The sequence below is a fragment of the Lepus europaeus genome, chromosome 6 (assembly GCF_033115175.1).
Source record: "Lepus europaeus isolate LE1 chromosome 6, mLepTim1.pri, whole genome shotgun sequence".
Classification (NCBI taxonomy): domain Eukaryota; kingdom Metazoa; phylum Chordata; class Mammalia; order Lagomorpha; family Leporidae; genus Lepus; species Lepus europaeus.
This window is the reverse complement of record NC_084832.1, coordinates 54,478,234-54,496,617: the sequence shown is the minus strand read 5'-3', so window position 1 is coordinate 54,496,617 and position 18,384 is coordinate 54,478,234. Positions and strand designations below refer to the sequence as shown.

Genomic DNA, 18,384 nt, shown 5'->3' with positions numbered 1-18,384 from the left:
AAAAACAAAAAAAAAAAAAGAATTTTGAAATTTGTCCTGTCACTGTGAGAAGTCACAAAGAGGTTTGAAACAGTGGAATGGCACGATCAGCTTTGCATTTTGAAAGCATCAATTTGATCACCATGGGTAGAATGATCAATTGGAGGAGGGCAAAGTGAAAAGGGTAGGTTGTTCAAGAGGCTCCTGCAGTGATCCTGGCAAGAGACGATGGTCAGAGCTAGGATGGTTGTAAATGATGGTGAAGGAAGAGAATGATTTAAGAGGTAGAATGCTGGAGGTAAAATCAACAAGCCCTGGGGATTGATTGAGTACAAGGTATGTGAGAGAGGGAGCAGTCAGGAGGACCCCTGTGTAGCAAGCACAAACAACTGGGTAGACGTTGGGGACATTGGCTGAGCTTGGGGCCTGTTAAGTTGAAGAGCAGTGACAAGTCAGGTGGAGATGTGGTGCTTGATAGTGTCAGTAAAGAAGCAGAGGCAACCATCTGCTGAGAAGGAGAGTCTAAGGGATGGAGTGGGACTTATGGGATGCAGGAGACGTTGGTAACAGTTGTATGAGGATACAATATGGAATTTACAAAAGTAGTGACCATTTGGAACTGGAGAACAGGAAGGGACCAAGACTCCCTATTAGCACTAGACAGGTTACAGCAGGTCCCAGGACACAGGATGATATTGAGTGTCATTGGGTATTGAAGATAGTCTTGAGAAGGGCAAAAAGACAAGGGCTGGAGAATTCTGGGGTATGTGCTAGGAAGAGTGGTCCAGAAAGTGAGGAGGGGCTAAGGAGAAGCAGAAGAATAGGGAAGGGTTGATGTGATGACGGTGGCCTATTAGGACACAAAAGAGGGGAAAATGCAATCAGAGAGGGAAAAATTCAGATTTGGCAATCCAAGAGGGGACTGGTTCTGTGCAGAAACAATCTAAAGTGTGGACCTACTGATGAAAGGGATTGGAGATAATGACACTTCTAGGAGTTGAGGACATTGAGATCAGGGTGGTAGAATCATTGGGAGTTTTGGAGTGGCAGTGTCAGTCCGTTCAGGCAGTTGTAGGAAAGCACCTGACCTGGGTAACTCATAAGGGACAGAAATGTATTCTTAGAGTTCTGGAGGCCGGGGAGTCCAAGATCAAGATGGCAACAGATCCTGCATCCGGGGAGGCTTCGCTCCCTGCTCTATAGATGGCACCTTTCCCAGCATCTTCATGTGTGGGAGCTCTCCCCTGCTCCCACAGGCCTCTGCCCTCATGACCTAACCATCTAACCATAGCCCCACCTCTCAAAACCACCACATTGAGGATTAGGTCTCAATGTATGAATTCGGATTGGGGGCGGGCGCAAATATTCAGAACACAGAACTTGTCATGGCATGGTAGGGATAGATGGTATGGAAAGAAAAGTTGTGTGGGGGTTGCAGAGACTAAGGAGAGTAGGAGAATGTTCTGCCCACAGCTCCCTGGTTGGAGGTGAGGGAGAGAAGAAGGTTGTGTGAACACGTGTGTGGACTTCAAAAGAGAGCTTTTGCTGAGATAGAGAGGGCAATGGGTTAAAGTGCTGGAGTGGAGAGTGAAGAACCAGAAATAGTCACCTGGCTCCAGGGAATCCATGCACAGATTCCATCTTCCAGAGCAGGTGAGGGTGGGTGCAGAGGAGAGCTCCAATCTTTGGGACTATGATAGCAGCTACTTTTATGCAGTTTTCTATCACTTCTGCTTTCTCTATACTTTGGCATTTACATGAGGAAAAGAGGGCAGCACTGGGACAAGTGGTTAAGATACTGGAGAGCTTCTGAGGGTATTATATGGCATCACTAACTCACAATCACTCTTCTCAAGCAGTTGCAGTGTCTAGAATTTTCTGATGGCAATACTGATATCCACAACCCAGAGAGACTCAGAAGGCATTGATGTATGGCTGTCAGAGACAATGAACTTTCTGTGTGTTACCCCAGGGTCCCTACATTGCTCATGAACTGGTGCATGAATTCTATTTACTTTTCCATTCCCACTTCCTGTTGTCAGCCAGTTTAGAGTTTGTTGAAGGACTATTTTTAACATTGGCAAAATAAAAACAAACATTGTATCAATAGCAGTTACCCTTCAGGAAAATGGTTGAATTCCAAAGCTAAGTACAGTAGTCCTCCTTACCTGAGGTTTCATTTTCTGCAGGTTCAGTTACCTGAGGTCAACTTCAGTCCAGAAATAGTAAACGGAAAATTCCAGAAATAAACAATTCAAACATTGTAAACTGTGCACTATTCTGAGTAGCGTGATGAAATCTGTAGTCCTAATCCCTCCCACCCTGAATGTGCCTGGTCCCTTTGTCTGGTTTATCCATACTGCTTACTCTACCCACCATTATTCACTTAGCAGGCTTCTGGGTTATCAGATGGACCACTGGAATTTTGTAGCACTTGTGTTCAAGTAACTCTTAATTATTTATTAATGGTACCAAAGTGCGAGAATAGTGACACTAGCAATTTAGATGTGCCAAATACAAGCTGTGAAGTTGGAGCAGACATTTGGCACAGCAGTTAAATCACCACTTGGGATGCCCACCTCCCATTCACAGTACCTGGGTTCAAGTCCTGGCTCTGCTCTTCATTTAGGCTTCCTGTGAATGTGCACCCTAGGAGGCAGCAGGGAATGGCTCAAGTTCTTGGTTCCCTGCCATCCACGTGGGAGACCTGGATTGAGTTCCAGGCTCATGGCCTTGATCTAGTCCAACCTTGGCTGTTGTGGGCTTTTGGAGAGTGAACCAGTGGATGGGAGATCTCTCTGTGTGCCTTTCAAATAAAATGAAAACAAATAGTGGGCCGGCACTGTGGCGCAGTGGGTTAATGCCCTGGCCTGAAGTGCTGGCATCCTATATGGGCGCCTGTTTGAGACCTGACTGCTCCACTTCTGATCCAGCTTTCTGCTGTGGCCTGGGAAAGCAGTGGAAGGTGGCCCAAGTCCGTGGGCCCCTGTACTTGCGTGGGAGACCCAAAGGAAGCTCCTGGCTCCTGGCTCCGGCCGTTGCAGCAAATTGGGGAGTGAACCATTGGATGGAAGACCTCTCTCTCTCTCCACTGTCTCTCCTTCTGTCTCCCTGTAACTCTGCCTTTTAAGTAAATAAATATTAAAAAAAAATTAGAAGCAAGAAGCTGAAAAGTCCTTTTAAGTGAAAATGTAAAAGTTCTTGACAATAAAGAAAGGAGAAAAAACTGGATGTTGAGGTTGCTAAGGTTCCTGTTAAGAACAGATCAATTTGTGACATTGTGAAGAAGGACAAAGAAATTCATGCTAATTTTGTTGTTGCACCTCAAACTGCACAATTATAGCTTTAATGCGAGCTAAGTGCTGAGCTAAGATGGAAAAGTCATCTTAATTAAGATGAAAGAGTTTGGTACTATCCACAGTTTCAGGCATCCACTGAGGGCCTTGGAAAGTGTCCCCTGAGGATAAGGAGGGATATTGTCCCAGGAATTCATTTATTATCTACCTTTTGGATCATCAAAGCAGATTTCTTCCCTTCAGCTTAGCCAATTTTGAACCATTTTAGATAGATGAATTTTCAAGTTATTTTTAGTCACTTGTCCCTAAACTGTCTCCTGCTAATGCAAATGCCCTGGTGTTCAGAACGTGTACGGAGCACCTTGTCTAAACCTGGGCGTAAACAACTGGAGCCCTGCCCTGCCGTGCCCTGCCCTGCCCTGCACACCTCCAGCTGGCTGCACCTTGGCGTGTGTGCTCTCGCTCACCTCTCCCTTCTTGAGGACTCCAATCCCTCCCGCTGGAGCTCTAAGTGGCCGTAAAGCTCGGGATAACACAAGCCGGCCTGCCTTCCTTTGTCTCGTCCTCGTCCATCTGTTCATACTGTAGCACCACCGTCTTTCCTGAAGTGTCACTCACCCCTCGCTTCTCTGTGCAAGACCCTGCTGAGGCTCCCAGGGTCATCCGGGTAAAGCCCAGACTCCTCTGAAGCACGGAGGCTCTGGACACTTCCCCGCTCTCCTCTGCCTATTTATTTCCCCACCAGACTGTCAGGTAAGCTTCTGCGTGGCCAAGACAGTGCTTTATTCATAGCTATTCACTGGGCAGGTGCATAGCAAACTAATACATTAAAAATAAAAAAGCACAAGGGACGCTGACAACACACGCTGGGTCATAGGACAGGAAACCTAGCTGCAAAGGCTTGTGTTCCATGTTCATTGCCATTGTACAGTTACACATGGCCAGTAACCTTATGACATGAGTCACCACATGGTCAGTGGCCGTTGTTTCTGGCTAACAATCACCACAGGATCTGATGGAGGATTTTTGTCTTCTGGGTAGAAGAGGTCATCTGAGAAATGTAGCTTGGCTTCTTCACTGTGATCTTTGGACTATGTTCATGATTGATGAAGACCATGGCATAGAAAATGAAGTGTTAGAATGAACCCAGAAAATCCATGAGGCTGGGGCTGGTGCTGGTGCTGTGCTGTAGGGGGTTAAGCCAACACCTGCAGTGCTAGTATTCTATGTGGGCACTGGCTTGAGTCCTGGATGTTCCAGTTCCAATTCAGCTGCCTGCTAATGTGCTTAGGAAAGTAGTGGAGGATAGCTCAAGTGCTTAGGCTCCTATATTCATGTAGGAGACCCTGAAGAAGCTCCTGGCTCCTGGCTCCTGGCTTTGGCCTGGCCCATCCCTGGCTGTTGTGGCCATTTGGGGAGAGAACCAGTAGGTGGAAGATCTCTCTTTCTATTTCTCCCTCTCTCTCTGTAATTATGACTTTCAAAGAAAATAAATAAACTTTTTTAAAAAAAGAGTGAGCCCAGAAAATCTGGACCCTGAGATCCCAGACCACCATGATCACAAAAATAGTTGGCAAATAACTGTGCTTACATAACATTTATTTTGTGAATTTCCAATCCATTTTACCAGATAGCAAGCTCCTGTCTTGCTCTGTCCTGGATATCTTTGGACCCTACCTGTGTTTAATAGAATGTGTTGAACATGGTAGGCCACTGGTAAATATTTATTGAATGGCTCAATAGGGACTAAGTCAGTTACCTCCTCTGTGCCTTAGGTGATTGCTCAGGGGAGTGGAGACAGAACACTCAGGAACTTCTAGACACTGTTCACAACAGAGCAGTTACCAACTGAGCCCATTCACTGGGACTTACCCTGGGTTTCCCCAGAGAACAGCACATCCAATTAATAGTTTATTCTATATGAGTCTAGGGTTGATGTATCTTGCCTTGGAATCATTAAGGAGAGAGGGTCACACTGATAAGTTCCCATTTGTACAGACCATTATGGTCTACTCCAACTCTGTTCACCCAGATACCTTTTTCTGTTAATTGTGGGAAATTTCTCCCAAGAAAAATAGGGGCTGTGAAAATAGATAGGGAGAGCCAATTGAATTCTCTTTGCTGCAAGTAATAAAAATAGGAAGAGAGAGAAATGAATATGGGGAACATTCTGAAGGGTCATTAGGCCAGCCTCCTCTTTATCATTGTTGAATAGCTATTGAGTGTCAACCCATAGTGGGTGCAATAAGTGGGTAGGATCCCTGCACAGCAAGTTAATCCATATGCAAGCATAGTGACCCCAATTGCTTTGTGATAGAGAGGCACATGGCCTGTGCCCTTAAAATACATCATTTGGGCAGCTGCCAGAGGGCTGATTTATCCCAGCTGGCCAGAAAGAGCCCTGAGATCATCAATGCTTTTGTTAATTGGGAGAGAGGGGTTAGAGGAATCAAGATATTCCTGGGCACCAAGCATTCATTAGCCACCTGGCCTCCCTAAATTACGATCCAGTCATGATTTTCCCAGTGCTTCCACTGAAATTTTAATATTTGGAATGTATTAATAACTTGGAACATGCCGTTTCCTAAATAAGCAATGCCCTTTTGGACTCATTGGGGAAAGGAGCCCAGAGAATGGTTAAAAAGCAGTGATATTGGCTACCCAGTGAGACGAGCAGTGTGGGGGTGACCCTGGAAGTTCCATCCACAGAGCAAATACAAACAGATGTGATGTGTGAATGGACCTCTGGGTTAATGCCCTGATTTCTATTCATTTGTTCCATTTCCATAGTGTCTTAGGAGGACCAGCCCGGAAAAATGGTGAAACAGATGATAATAGCAGCAAAGAATTCTAGAGCACTAATTATGCACAGCCACTAGCCATGTAGAGGACACCGTGCACTGTTAGAGGGAGCCCATGAGGCACTGTTATCCCACAAGGATGTACGCATCACAAGGGCAGGCACTCGGTCTGTTCTGTTTGGCCTTTCCTCCTCAGCATCTAGAACATTCTAGGCACACAGTGGCTGCACAGTGAAACACTAGATGAACGGATAACTGAGTCTCCATTACAGACAAGGAGGTGTGGCCCAGTTGCAAATCTGTCCAGGTTGCCCAGCTCAAGAACACAGTGCTTCCGCAGGCAGACTCGGTCACCAGCCTCAGACATCCTCTTGCTCCAGTGCTCACAGCCCTTCTGCCTCCCATGGAGGTCTGTTTCTGTCCTCCAAAATTAACCCTTGTTAGGGACTAAGGTTTGTGTCCCCTGAACATTCTGATGTTGAAGCTCTGTGATGGCCTTTGGGAAGTGATTAGGGGTGGACGAGGTCATGAGAATGAGGCCTCCTGTGATGGGATTCTTGTCCTTTCAAGAAGAAGAGGCCAGAGGATGCCCTCCACCATGTGAGGACACAACGAGAAGGCAGCTGCATGTAGGCCAGGAAGAGAGCCCTCGCTGGGAACTGAACCTGCTGACATCCTCATATCGGATTCTCCAGGTTCCAGACCTGTGAAAGAAATACCTGTTGTTTCAGATGCCAGTATGTGGCCCAAGCTAAGACAACTCTTCCAGTTCACTCATCATCATTTATCTGCCTTGTATCCCATGAAGAGAGGGCCCTTCCTGCCATGTACCAACAGTTGCTGGTGAGATCAGCTTTCTGCTTCCCTGACCCTCTAACATGTGGTACATCAGAGTTTACAAGGATGATCGGTTTAACACAGCTTGCAAAGCAGGCAGAACAGTCATTATTATCCCCATTTTACAGGTAGGACTTACCATGACCACGCAGCCAGGACTAGGACTCAGGTTCACTGATTCCCTTGCCAGTACCTCTTTCTCAGTACTACGTCGTGGATAATGTACCATGCCACTCATTTAAGAGTGGATTGCATTGTAACTGGAGGCTGATGGGGAGGTGGATGTCAACTTAAACCAACAAGGCCCAGAGATTTGAAGAGTAACTCAAGTGAATCTGACTTCCTACACATAAGCCTGGGAAATGATCATTCTTCTGAAAACCTTGAAGAGCTGCAAACAAGTGTACTGTTCCAATCTGTACATTGGACCAATTGAACTTCAACCCCTGACCAGACTAAGAAATGTCGCCTGCATTGCCTCCTTCTGCCCATCCCATGCCCTCTTCCACACATACTGAGAGCCTCATCCTGTCTGCTTGGACTACTGCTGGGCTCTCCTAAGGGGACCCTGACCATAGCTCTCCCCTGTCTCGGCCAAAGTGATCTGCCTGGTAACAAATCAGTGCCACCAATCTCCCACCTAAAAATTCATGCTTGAAGAGGCAAATGTGCAGACTTTATAAAGTTTTTTAGGGGAGACAGCTTGCAATTTTTTTTTTTGACAGGCAGAGTTAGACAGTGAGAGAGAAAGACAGAGAGAAAGGTCTTCCTTCCATTGGTTCACCCCCCAAATGGCCGCTATGGCCAGCGCGCTGCACCAATCAGGAGCCAGGTGCTTCCTCCTGGTCTCCCATGCGGGTGCAGGGGCCCAAGCACTTGGGCCATCCTCCACTGCCTTCCTGGGCCACAGCAGAGAGCTGGACTGGAAGAGGAGCAACTGGGACAGACTCTGGCGCCCCAACCGGAACTAGAACCCAGGGTGTCGTTGCCACAGGCGGAGGATTAGCCTAGTGAGCCGTGGCACCAGCCACAAATTTTTTTATTCCTTTAAAAAAAATTCTCTTTTCACTTTTGTTTTTGAAACAAGTTCAATGAGAGCAATTTTATTTCTTTAGGACACAAATTTATTAGGTACCTAAAACTGAATAAAATGTGAAAGAATAACCATACTTCGTGTTCTACTAAGGCCTTGGATCTTTTGTATGTTGCAACATTTAAAACAATCCATTTGCACTTACTTATTAAAGATGATACCAATTAAAACTTTTTTTTTAATTTGACAGGTAGAGTTATAGACAGAGAAAAGTCTTCCTTCCATTGGTTCACTCCCCAGATGGCCGCCACAGCCGGCGCTGTGCCGATCTGAAACCAAGAGCCAGGTGCCTCTTCCTGGTCTCCCATGCGGGTGTAGGAGCCCAAGCACCTGGACCATCCTCCACTGCCCTCCTGGGCCACAGCAGAGAGCTGGACTGGAAGAGGGGCAACCAGGACTAGAACCTGGTGCCCATATGGGATGCCGGCGCCACAGGCAGAGGATTAACCAAGTGAGCCACGGCGCAGGCCCCACCAATTAAAAATTTTTAAGAACATTTATTTGAAGGCCGAAAGAGAGAGAGAGGCAGAGAGAGAGAGAGAGAGATGTCTCATTTACTAGTTCACTTTCCAAATGCCCACAATGGCCAGGGCCAGGATCAAAGTTGGGAGCCATGAACTCAATCCGGGTGTCCCATATGCATGGCTGAAATCCAGTTACTGCTGCCGTCACTGCTGCCTCCCAGGGTCCGCACTCACAGGAAACTGGAGTCAGCAGCTGGAGCTGGGAGTCAAACCCAGGTACTCTGATCTGACATGCAGGCATCCTAACTGGCATCTCAACCACGAGGCTAAAGGCCTAGTGGCTCCAAGGAAATAATCCAAAGGAAGGGGAAAAAATCAATAAAAATGAAAGTAATCATCACGGAGTAATTTATACTAAAGAAAAACCAGAAACAACTTAAGAGTCAGTAGTTAAGTAAATTACATTGTGTCAGTTTGATGGACTATCATACAGTCACTAAAAATTATAATTATGCAGACTGTGTAACAACATAAAATGCTTATGATATAATGTTAAGCGTGCAAAGCGGAATAGCAAATTGCACATATTCTTGATTACAACTCCAAAAATCATGTTTACATGTGGCCAAGGACTAGCAAGAAGAATGAAAACAGATGATTAGCTTAGCTGGTGGGATTGTGCAGGAGTCTTCCTCTTTCTGGATTTGTGTTACGTTTCCCATGTTGTTTGTACAGCTTGAAAGGAGTGCTGTTCAGCCCTTCTGGGGACTGCTTTGAGACTGTCAGCCCTAGGAAAGCACAGAAACAGCCACAAGGACTTCAATTCCTGATTATACCTCAACGCCAGGTCTCTCCTGGGTACCCGGCACTGCTGGTGGGAATTCTCTGATCCAATCTGAGCATGGCTTTTTACACAATTATTCCCAAGTAGAATGTTGCGGCAGAGACTCACCCACAGAATGAATAGTTATATATAACTGTGACCATATTCACAGCCAATTGCTTTTTTTTTTTTTTTTCCATTTAAAAACAAGCCGAGCATAGGCTGAGGAAACCATTTACTTGGAATGGTGTAGAGGGAATTGCTTATTGGAGTGGAAGTTTGAACTTGATGACCTTGAAGACCTGCGTTTAACTCATTGTCCACGTGCCCTTTGCACTGACACTGCTGTGCCTGTCCTTACTCCCAGTCCCTTTACATCTCTGTGCTGGTAGGAAATACGCTGATAGGCAGAGAAGCCCGCTTAGAGTGGCAGGTGTGTAGTAGGTGTGAGGTAGATGGAGACACACCACAGTGACAGACTGAAACAAACAGATAGGCCTTAACACATGGAAGCACAGAGAAGTGAGTTCTAAGTAGGAATTTAGAGGAGCACACCAAGTGCATGAGAAGCAGAAAACTGCTGATGACATATGCCGTGAGATAAAGGAAAGGCTGGGAGTTACTGCCAATCTACAGATGGTGGAAACACGGTTCCTCCTGGGAGCAGCTGTAACAAAACAAATGTGAGCAATCAAGAGGCTCCTGACTTTTTATTTAATTACCAAAAAAATCAAATGCATAATCTGAGAATCACCATGGCCACCTGCTCTAGCTTCTCTCTCTCCCGGTTAAGATCTTGTCAGCCACGACCGGATGAGCCTTTCACACTGCATTTCAGAGGGAAGCCTCCGTAGTAAACTGGCTTCTCAGATCGATGCCAGCCGCACGTACCACGGGAGCTAGTTTCTGTTTTTGAAACCTGGCAGTTCTCTTGGGACCAGCATATCCATTGACATTGACATTCAGTATTAATTTGAAGACTATCTTCATAGTTCCTTAGGAATTAGATAAACCAAAACAGAACTTTGGACCTGGTAATCTATTACATTTTTTCCCCTTCATCCCTGCCTTTACTTTGTTTAGTAAAGTGAAAATGTTAGAAAGAAAAAGTGATACTTATTATATCGCACACAATTTAAAAAGCAATAAGCCATTTTGATTTCTCCCAAGCATACCCTGAGCACATAAGAACCTTCTGATATTTCAGGACTGTGGAAACTAAACTAATGAGTGTGTCTGAAAAGATTAAATACAGGGTATGGTATTTTCAGAGTCAACAGAAAATTCACTGGGCATTTATGGCATCTGAAGATTGGTTTTATGAAACCTCCTGAGCCAAGTGTTGTGCTGAAGCCAGATCTGAGAGACGCATTGGACAGAGGCACTATTCACCGCTTGGGGGATTTGTGCGGAAACAGCTTACAGATTTTCTGACAACCTTGCCTTTCAATTCAGATGAATGAAGCACTATTGTTTGCTCATGAGGAGCTTTAATAAAAAAGTTGTCACTAAAGCTGTTTCTCATTGGGTGCAAGTGTGTGGAAATGACAGTCTTTAAATTTTGCTTGAAAAACGAAATTATACTAGACACCCAAATCAATGCCAAAATAAAGTTAACTTTGAATTAAAAAAATAAAGTCCCAGAATGAGAACTTAAGACCAATAACCTTTGGGCTTTGTTAGTAGATACTTTCTTGCCTCCCACATTGGATCCTGATGGAGATCCTTTTAAGGGGTGTGCTTACCATACCCAGGAGAACTGGGTATTTTGCAGATGATCACTTGAGTATCATATTGCTCAATAATCTCTTAACTACAATTTTTAATTTGGTACATTGACCTGTGGGGGTGCTTAGTGTGGTCACACCATGATACACTTAGATCTTCTGAAACCACTGCCTTAGTTGGTTGGCTTTAAATTTTCTATGTTTGTCTGTCTGTCTGACTATCTCTATATATTTTAAACATAAGATAATTTTTAAAACATTTATTTTATTTATTTGAAAGGCAGAGTTACAAAGAGAGAGAGAGAGAGAGAATCTCTCATCTGCTGGTTCACTTCCCAAATGGCCACAATGGCCAGGGCTGGGCCAGGAGCCAGAAGCATCTTCAGGGTCTCCTGCATGGGTACAGGGGCCCAAGGACTTGGGCCATCTTCTGCTGCTTTCCCAGGCACATTAGCAGGGGGCTGGCTAGGAAGTGGAATGACTGGGACTCGAACTGGCATGTGTATAAGATGCTAGCACTGCAGGTCCTGGTTTAACTCATTATGCCTCAACGCTGGCTCCTAAATTTTCAATACTGTGCTAAATGCGGACGTGTTAAGACTTGTTGCGTTTCTAAGGCATCTTCTATTTGTGCATCAGTGTAAGTTGACCTTTGAGACTAAATATGGTTCCCAACTTACAATGTTTGCCTTCATGCTTTTTTAACTACGGCAGGGAGAAGGTGATGTGCAGGTCACAGGAATTGTACTTTCAACTTTTTTTTAAGGATTTATTTTATTTATTTGAAAGACAGAGTCACAGAGAGAGACAGAACCAGAGAGAGAGAGAGAGAGAGAGAGAGAGAGAGAGAGAGAGAAAGGTCTTCCATCCGCTGGTTCACTCCCCAAATGACTGCAATGGCCAGACCTGAGCTGATGTGAAGCCAGGAACCAGGAGCTTCTTCCCGGTCTCCTATTCAGGAGCAATGACCCAAGGACCTGGGCCATCTTCCACTGCTTTCCCAGGCCATAGAGAGCTAGATTGGAAGTGGAGCAGCCGGGACTTGAACCAGTGCCCATATGGGATGCCGGTGCTGCAGACTGGGGCCTTAACATGTTGTGCCACAGTGCCGGCCCTAGAATTGTACTTTCAGCTTTGAACTTGGGTCTTTTTCCAGGCTAGCCATATGTGGCACCATCCTGTCTTGTGATGCTAGGCAGTGGCAATGGCAGAAGTTCCCAATCAGCCAAGAGATCACAAATGAAGCTGAAACCTACAGTGTGCTGTGTGGCTAAGCTATGATGTCCAATAGGTTAGGCATATTCAATGCATTTTTTTAAAGATGAGTTATCAATTTTTTAAAAAAATTCATTTATTTATTTGAAAGTCAGAGTTACACAGAGAGAGAAGGCAAGGCAGAGAGAGAGAGAGAGAGAGAGAGAAAGAGAGAGAGAGAGAGAGAGAGAGAGGTCTTCCATCTGCTAGTTCAGTCCCTAATCGGCCTCAACAGCTGTAGCTGCACTGATCTGAAGCCAGGAGCCAGGAGCCTCCTCCGAGTCTTCCCACACGGGTGCAGGGGCCCAAGGACTTGGGCCATCTTCTACTGCTATCCCAGGCCATAGCAGAGAGCTGGATCAGAAGTGGAGCAGCCGAGACTAGAACCGCTGCCCACATGGGATGCTGGTGCTGCAGGTGGTGGCTTTACCCGCTATGCCACAGCACCAGCCCCAATGCAATTTTGGGATGTGATATATTTGAAAGTGCTTTGCATCTTATAAGGTACTATTCTAAGTTAGCCATTGGTTTTACTAATTCTATGACCAATGTCTTAGCCTTCTTAAGATTTTTTTTTATTTGACAGGCAGAGTTATAGAGAGAGAGAGAGAGAGAAAGAGGGAGAAAGGTCTTGCCTCCGTTGGTTCACTCCTCAAATGGCCACAATGGCAGGAGCAACGCTTATCTGAAGCCAGGAGCCAGGAGCCAGGTGCTTCTTCCTGGTCTCCCATGCAGGTGCAGGGGCTCAAGCACCTGGGCCATCTTTCACTGCTTTTCCAGGCCACAGAAGAGAGCTAGACTAGAAGAGGAGCAACCGGAACTAGAACCTGGCGCCCATATGGGATGCTGGCACTGCAGACGGAGGATTAGCCTAGTGTGCCATGGTGCCGGCTCCTCTCTTGGCCTTCTTGGACCTTAGTTGCCTGATTTGTAGAATGGGGAGAGTAATGGCAGACTTATCAAGTGCTGTGGGAAAAAATGGTTAAGCTGCAAAATATTTTATTACTTTAGCAACTGTTTCAAATTAACTTAAAAATATTCAAGTGGAATGCTTTGTACATTATCCATATGAAGATGGTTTCATGATTTCTATACCTTGTTGAATCCTGCCATTTGTTTAATCCAAGATTTCAATAATTCCTTCAGTGGTCAAAGGCATAATTACAACTGTGTGGCTAAAGAAAATAATGCTCAAATGTTGACACGGAGTCGTTTTAAACTACTTCACAGGACAACCCTCTCTTGAGAGTTGGCCCAGGGCAGCGGTTTGGCACAGTGGTTAAGTTGCCACTGCCTGGGATGCCTGCATCCATATTGGAGCGCCTGATTTGAATCCTAGCTTCTGACCTAGATGCCTGCTAATGTACTCCCTGGGAAGCAGCAGATGATGTTCCAAGTACTTGGGTCCCTGCCACCCACATGGGGGACCCAGATGGAGGTTTGGTTTCCTAGCTTTGGCCTGTTCCAGGTCTGGCAGTTGTGGGCATTCAGGGAGTGAACCAGTAGATGGGAAACCTTTCCCCTCTCCCCTCCCCATCTCCCTTTTCTTTCTTTCTTTTTTAAAGATTTATTTATTTACTTATTTGAAAGGCAGAGTTACAGAGAGGCAGAGGCAGATAGATAGATAGATAGATAGATATATGTCTTCTATCTGCTGGTTCACTCCCCAGATGACCACAACAGCTAGAGCTGCACCGATCGAAGCCAGGAGACAGGAGCTTCTTCTGGGTCTCCCAGGTGGGTGCAGGGGCCCAAGGACTTGGGCCATCTTCTACTGCTTTCCTAGGCCACAGCAGAGAGTTGGATCAGAAGTGGAGCAGCCAGGACTTGAACTGGCGCCCATATGGGATGCCAGCACTGCAGATGGCAGCCTTACCCGCTACACCACAGCGCCAGCCCCCCAGCTCCCTTTTCTGCTCCCATCCTTTCCTCCCCCACTCCCTCTCTTCTAGCTCTCTCTTGCTCCTCCCCCACTTCACCTCCCTTTCAAATAAAATGAAAACAAAAAAGAAATCTGGTCCATCACTGTGTCTCCTTTTCTCCTTTTGTTGGTTGTCATGTTCTGTTTTCTAATCTTCCCATTATCTGCTTCAGTGATACACATCTGATACACTGGCCCAAAGTCGACCCTAGTTTCTTTGCTGCCCCTTTCACCCTTTGGAAGTCTGGAAGGATTGGTCTCTGCTTCAAGTTGAGCATACACTCTGAAAAGAAGGGGAGACTCAGACATATGAGGGAAACTGGCTTGTTGGTAGGGGCTGGTGTTATGGTGTAATGGGTAAAGCTGCAGCCGGCTATGCCAGCATCCCATATGATCATTTTTTTTTTTTTTTGACAGGCAGAGTGGATAGTGAGAGAGAGAGAGACAGAGAGAAAGGTCTTCCTTTTTCTGTTGGTTCACCCTCCAATGGCCGCTGCGGCCGGCGCATCTCGCTGATCCGAAGCCAGGAGCCAGGTGCTTCTCCTGGTCTCCCATGCGGGTGCAGGGCCCAAGGACTTGGGCCATCCTCCACTGCCTTCCCGGGCCACAGCAGAGAGCTGGCCTGGAAGAGGGGCAACCGGGACAGAATCTGGCACCCCAATCGGGACTAGAACCCAGTGTGCCGGCGCCGCAAGGCGGAGGATTAGCCTGTTAAGCCATGGCGCCGGCCCCATATGATCATGTACTGGCTGCTACCTTCTGATCCAGCTCCCTGCTAATGGGCTAGGAAAGCAGCTGAAGATGACCCAAGTCCTTGGGCCCCTGCCATCCACATGGGAGAACCAGAAAAAGCTCTTGGCTCCTGGCTTTGGCCTGGCCCAGCCACAGCAGATGTAGTTATCTGGGGAGTGAACCAGCAGATAGAAGATCTGTTTCTCTCTCTCTCTCTCTCTCTCTCTCTCTCTCTCTCTCTGTGTGTGTGTATGTGTAACTCTGACTTTCAAATAAATAAATAAATCTTAAAAAAAGAAAGAATACCTGGGTAGAAAGCTAGAACTCAGGAAATTAACATAAATGTAGATTCTTGAAGAAAGCTTCTTCTTGTGGCTCAGAAATAGTGTAGCCTTTGAGGTATATGTATGTTCCCATAGCACTCACGTAAGAGCTGATATATCTTGAAAGTTCCTGTAGTTGCCTTTGTTCAGGGAGATTTGGCCAGCCCCGCTGAATACATAGCCTTTCTTTAGAGGGAAGCCCAAAGACAGCCACCATTGATATTCTCTTCATGATTTCAAATGAAACATTGCTTGGTGAAAGGTAGTCTTATTTCTACCCTCAGATCTGGCTCCCAGTTGGCCTTTGCTTTTCACAGGGGAGGTGAACTCTTCCTGTTTCTGCAAAGTCTTTCCTTAGCAGGCTCTGACTAGTCAAATAGGGACAAAAAGAAGATTTTTCTTCTCCAGAGGATTTTGGCTTTCAAAAAGAATGACTGGGAGGTTAAAGGTCACATGAGCTGGCATGACAAACCCAAGGACTGATCTATTTTCCACATTTCTGTGTTCAGAGTTCCCAAACAAAAAGCAGAACATAGTCAATTTAGTTAAAAATTGAGAATGTGAAGGGACACAAAGAGTTGTAAAATAACAGCAATAGCAACAGCAAATAACAGAAGTTGGTAGCAGCTGCCTAAGAAGTAAAAACAAGGAACATATGGATAGTGTGTGTATTTGTGTGTGTGTGTGTGTGAGAGAGAGAGAGAGAGAGAAAGAGAGAGAGAGAAAGAGAGAGACACACACACACACACAGTTTGTGTGAATAAGAGGCAGAAGAGTTCCACAGTTAGGAGAACAGGTAGTCTTGGGATGCATCACAGGGTTCCAAATTCGGGGACTTCTTTGAGACATGGCTTTTACATCTGCAAGTAGGAAAAAGAATAGTACCTACTTCATAGGCTTGTCATAAAGATTAAATGAGATATAAGGTTTATAAAGCACAGCAAGTTCCTGACATAGAGCAAGCCCTCAGCAAGTAATCCCGTAATTACTATTATGCCCACATAGCACCTCTGAATGCGAGTATTATGAAGACAAAATGAACAATTACCCAGTGGTTTTGGGCTTTTATATTGAGGTTTCTACCTCCTACCATCATAAAAAGAAAATGCATGTCCTTAGTTCTAAAATTCTTCCTTACACTATTTTGTGTCCATTTCCTTCCCAATGCTTTCATTTTTTGGAATAGTCTTTGAAGGGCCATTCATCTTTTCTTTTTTATTTTCCATTTTAAAAACTCTAATTTCTGTGGGCTTTTCACAGCTTTATCTTCTGCTCCTTCTTTTATTCCGCTGTAATATTTCTTGTTCTCAGTTGGTTCTTAAAATAGTATTTTATTTTAGTTTCTTTGATGGACTATCTTTCATGTCTGTGAGGATATTAATTACAATTTTTAAAGAAGTTTCTTCTACTACCTGCATTGTATTCTCTTCTTCCAGGCTTCCTGAAGGATTTCCCTCCCATGCTGAGGATCCCTGGGGGTCATTTGTGTTTAAGTGGGAGCCCTGGAAAGCTAAAGGGAAGCTCAGTGTGCATGGTTGGACTATGAACTAAGTGGAAAGGAGTTAGCTTTCTGGTGGGTCCATCCACAGGTCTCTAACTGGACTCCAAGAGAAGTCCTCTGTCCACTCGCGTCTCCAGGGTGTAACACTCCGGGAGTGAGAACGGAGGAGGGCTGGGCTTTCTCTCCGCTTGGCCTGCAATCTTTCTTTTAATTCTCTTGTTCTCAGAGGCATTTCATCTTGCTCTCATCTCTGCCTCAGTCCCCAAACCCAGCACCCTGCTTGCTGATCCTCTCCAGAGACTGGGCGTGTCTGTCAGGGGAAGAGTTGAGGCTTGGCCATGTGGGTGGAACATTAATCGAAACATGGAATGGTTCTTCCACAGATTTTTTTCTTGATGGATCCTCTTGTTCTTATTTGTTTCTTTTGGAAGATTTATTTTACTATTTATCTGAAAGGCAGAGTGATAGAGAGAGAGGTTTTTCCATCTGCTGGTTCATTTCCCAGATGGCTTCAACAACCAGGGCTTGGCCAAGCTGAATCCAGAGATTGCATCTGGGTCTCTCACGTGGGTGGCAGGGCCCCAAGGATTTGAACCATTTTCTACTGCTTTCCCAGGTGCATTAGCAGGGAGCTGGATTGGAAGTGGAACACCCAGGACTCCAACAGGCTCTCTGATATGAAATGCCCATGATGTCGCAAGCTGCAGCTTAACCCACAACACTGCCCTGATCTTCCCATTGTAAGCCCTGCCTTGCACCTCTGCCTTCAAGGGTATCGAGTACTCTTGACTCCTGAGCCTTTCCAGGGTCCAGTAGCACAAACACTTCTTGCTGCCTCCCCTGCAGGAGCCTAGATTCTGCCTCCTTTGTTGAAGCTTCCATGCAGTTGCATATTATTAACGTTTCTCATCTGCTGCTGGCTTGTCTCCTATTCTTTCTGCTTTTGTATATTTTTAGCTCCTTAATTCCTTTGCTGTCATTTCATGGGATTTTAGGAGGAAGTGGAGATAAACACCTGTGTTTATTTAATCAGAAGTCCACCCACGGAAGTTTAACACTATCCAGGCTGCAGGCGCACAGATCCCATCCTAGATTCTGTTTTGGGGGCCTGTGGTGGGGTCAGGGCATTCTCCCATCTTAAGGGCTTGCACTGGGCTGATGGGGTGGGCGGCCTTGCAGTCCACTGAGCCCCAGGGGAGTGTGGCTTTGAACCCTTCTCTCAGGCACAGCTGACGCCCTCCTTCTTGCACAGTGGTAGAAAGCAGTTCCATGTGAAAAGCATTTATTGGGAGCTTTTTATGTCCCTGGCATGATGCTAAATGATTCTTCGGATTGCAGATGATCGCATCTAACAGCTTGGCTGTGAGTTTTTGGCTGATGTAAATCAATGGTGACAAAGGCAGGGGCTCCAACACCGCAGAGGCTTTCCTGGGCTCCCACCAATTTGTTTCTCTGTGTGTTGACTTCACTCTTTATGAGGCCACAGCTGCTTCCACCGTCGGTCTGCTCTTCCACCTGTACCGACTCTAGTCTAGAATGCAAGGGTCTCTCCCCTCAAGCCCACTAGTAGCTTCTCCGCTCAGGTTTGGACAAGGCTGGGGAAGACCCTGCATGGCCTCCTTGAACTAGGCTT

At 45.9% G+C, this 18,384-nt stretch overlaps 1 pseudogene; it reads right to left on the bottom strand.

Annotated features, from left to right (window-relative positions):
- Positions 1 to 3,782: 3,782 nt before the first annotated feature.
- The window catches only part of LOC133762083 (large ribosomal subunit protein eL29-like), a 37,546-nt pseudogene continuing 22,944 nt past the window's right edge, over positions 3,783 to 18,384 (bottom strand).